Source organism: Arachis ipaensis, chromosome B10 (assembly GCF_059453495.1).
Source record: "Arachis ipaensis isolate K30076 ecotype BB chromosome B10, ASM5945349v1, whole genome shotgun sequence".
Lineage (NCBI taxonomy): Eukaryota > Viridiplantae > Streptophyta > Magnoliopsida > Fabales > Fabaceae > Arachis > Arachis ipaensis.
In genome coordinates, this window is record NC_142435.1 from 52,724,850 (window position 1) to 52,728,667 (window position 3,818).

A 3,818-nucleotide genomic window follows, 5' to 3' on the forward strand; every position below is an offset into this window, starting at 1 on the left:
TAGCCAAGAAGTTTCTAGCCAGATTCTCTATCCAGAAAGACAAAACGAAGCATGCCCCAAGTCTATTAGGGATCAAGCAAGGAGATCGGGAAAGTCTCCGCAGCTACATGGAAAGATTCAACAAAGCATGTCTGGACATACAAAGTCTGCAGCCATTATGGGTCTCATCAATGGCTTACGAGAGGGACCTTTTAGTCACTCAATATCAAAAAGACACCCCACATCCCTGAATAAAGTGTAAGAACGAGCAGAGAAATACATCAACATGGAGGAAAACTCTCGACTAGGAAAGACCTCAAAGTCTGGATTTTCCTACTCCTCCCGAGATAAGAATAAAGAGTCCAAGAAAAAAAAAGATCAGCATGGAGAAAAGATCAATAAATACCACAATTACACCCCTCTTTGGGTGTCTCTTGTAGATGTCTACCGATAGGTATGCCATACTGAAAGGAAACTTCCACCTCACCCACTCAAAAGCAAGAAAAGAGGAGGAAGTCGGACAGAATACTGTGAATACCATCGAAGTGCGAATGAATATCTTAGAAGCGAAATAAGATGAATTGAATAGAAAACAGTAGTACTTTGCATTAATCTTTGCGGAACAGCAGAGCTCCACACCTTAATCTATAGAGTGTAGAAACTCTACCGTTGAAAATACATAAGTGAGAGGTCCAGGCATGGCCGAATGGCCAGCCCCCAAAACGTGATCTAAGATAGCATACAACTGATCAAAGATATCTAATACAATAGTAAAAGGTCCTATTTATAATAAACTAGCTACTAGGGTTTACAGAAGTAAGTAATTGATGCATAAATCCACTTCCGGGGCCCACTTGGTGTGTGCTTGGGTTGAGCTTGAGTGTTACACGTGTAGAGGTCATTCCTGGAGTTGAACGCCAGTTTTGGTGCCAGTTTGGGCGTTGAACTCCACTTTGCAACTTGTTTCTGGCGCTGGACGCCAGAATTGGGCAGAGAGCTGGCATTGAACGCCAGTTTGCGTCGTCTAAACTTGAGCAAAGTATAGACTATTATACATTTATGGAAAGCCCTGGATGTCTACTTTCCATCGCAATTGGAAGCGCGCCATTTTGAGTTCTGTATCTCTAGAAAATCCACTTTGAGTGCAGGGAGCTCAGAATCCAACAGCATCAGCAGTCCTTCTTCAACCTCTGAATCTGATTTTTGCTCAAGTCCCTCAATTTCAGCCAGAAAATACCTGAAATCACAGAAAAACACACAAACTCATAGTAAAGTCCAGAAATGTGAATTCAACATAAAAACTAATGAAAACATCCCTAAAAGTAACTAGATCCTACTAAAAACATACTAAAAACAATGCCAAAAAGCGTATAAATTATCTGCTCATCACAACACCAAACTTAAATTGTTGCTTGTCCCCAAGCAACTGAAAATCAAATAGGATAAAAAGAAGAGAATATACTATAAATTCCAAACTATCAATGAAACATAGCTCCAATCAGATGAGCGGGACTTGTAGCTTTTTGCCTCTTGAATAGTTCTGGCATCTCACTTTATCCGTTCAGGTTCAGAATGATTGGCATCTATAGGAACTCAGAGTTTAGATAGTGTTATTGATTCTCCTAGTTCAGTATGATGATTCTTGAACACAGCTATTTTATGAGTCTTGGCCGTGGCCCTAAGCACTTTGTTTTTCAGTATTACCACCGGATACATAAATGCCACAGACACATAATTGGGTGAACCTTTTCAGATTGTGACTCAGCTTTGCTAAAGTCCCCAATTAGAGGTGTCCAGGGTTCTTAAGCACACTCTTCTTTTTTTGCTTTGGACCTTGACTTTAACCGCTCAGTCTCAAGTTTTCACTTGACACCTACACGCCACAAGCACATGGTTAGGGACAACTTGGTTTAGCCGCTTAGGCCATGATTTTATTCCTTCAGGCCCTCCTATCCACTGATGCTCAAAGCCTTGGGATCCTTTTTATTTGCCCTTGCCTTTTGGTTTTAAGGGTTATTGGCTTTTTGCTCTTGCCTCTTGGTTTTAAGAGCTTTTGGCTTTTTCTGCTTGCTTTTTCTTTTTCTTTCTATTTTTTTTTTCGCCTATTTTTTTTTTCTGCAAGCCTTGTTCTTTGCTGCTTTTTCTTGCTTCAAGAATTATTTTTATGATTTTTCAGATTATCAAATAACATGTCTCCTAGTCATCATTCTTTCAAGAGCCAACATATTTAACACTCTTAAACAACAACTTCAAAAGACATATTCACTGTTCAAGCATACATTCAGAAAACAAAAAGCATTGTCACCACATCAATATAATTAAACTAAGTTCAAGGATAAATTCAAAACTCATGTACTTCTTGTTCTTTTGAATTAAAACATTTTTCATTTAAGAGAGGTGATGGATTCATAGGACATTCATAACTTTAAGACAAAGTTACTAACTACTAATGATCATGTAATGAAGACACAAACATAGATAAGCACATAACATAGAAAACAAAAAACAGAAGAAATAAGAACAAGGAATGAATCCACCTTAGTGATGGTGGTGTTTCCTTCTTGAGGAACCAATGATGTCCTTGAGCTCTTCTATGTCTCTTCCTTGTCTTTGTTGCTCCTCCCTCATTGCTTTTTGATCTTCTCTTATTTCATGAAGGATGATGGAGTGCTCTTGATGTTCCACCCTTAGTTGTCCCATGTTGGAACTTAATTCTCCTAGGGAGGTGTTGATTTGCTCCCAATAGTTTTGTGGAGGAAAATGCATATGAGGCATCTCCGGGATCTCATGGTGATGAGCTTCATACGCCTCTTGAGCTCCATGAATGGGCTCTCTTGCTTGCTTCATCTTTTTCTTAGTGATGGGCTTCACTTCCTTAATGAGAATGTCTCCTTCTATGAAAGCTCCAGCTGAGTAACATAGATGGCAAATAAGATGAGGAAAAGCTAGCCTTGCCATGGGGGATGACTTTTCGGCTATTTTGTAGAGTTCATTAGAGATGACTTCATGAACTTCTATTTCCTCTCCAATCATGATGCTATGAATCATGATGGTCCGATCCACAGTAACTTCAGATCGGTTGCTAGTGGGGATGATGGAGCATTGGATGAATTCCAACCATCCTCTAGCCACAGGCTTGAGGTCCAATCTTCTTAGTTGAACCGGCTTGCCTTTGGATTCAATCTTCCATTGAGCTCCTTCCACACATATGTCCATAAGGACTTAGTCCAACCTTTGATCAAAGTTGACTCTCCTTGTGTAGGGGCGTGCGTTCTCTTCCATGTTTGGCAAGTTGAACGCTATCCTCACATTCTTCGGACTAAAATCTAAGTATTTCCCCCGAACCATTGTAACATAGTTCTTTGGATCCGGGTTCTTAATTTGATCATGGTTCTTGGTGATCCATGCATTGGCATAGAACTCTTGAACCATTAGGATGCCGATTAGTTGGATGGGATTTGTTAGAACTTCCCAACCTCTTCTTTGAATTTCATGTCAGATCTCCGGATACTCATTTCTTTTGAGTTTGAAAGGGACCTCGGGGATCACCTTCTTCTTGGCCATAACATCATAGAAGTGGTCTTGATGGGCTTTGGAGATGAACCTTTCCATCTCCCATGACTCGGAGGTGGAAGCTTTTGTCTTCCCTTTTCCTTTTCTAGAGGATTCTCCGGTCTTAGGTGCCATTAATGGTAATGGAAAAACAAAAAGCTTATGCTTTTACCACACCAAACTTAGAATTTTGCTCACCCTCGAGCAAGAGAAGAAAAAATTGATGAAGAAGAAGAAGAAATGGAGGAGAGGGAGAAGGGGTTGTGTTTCGGCCAAGAAGAGAAGAG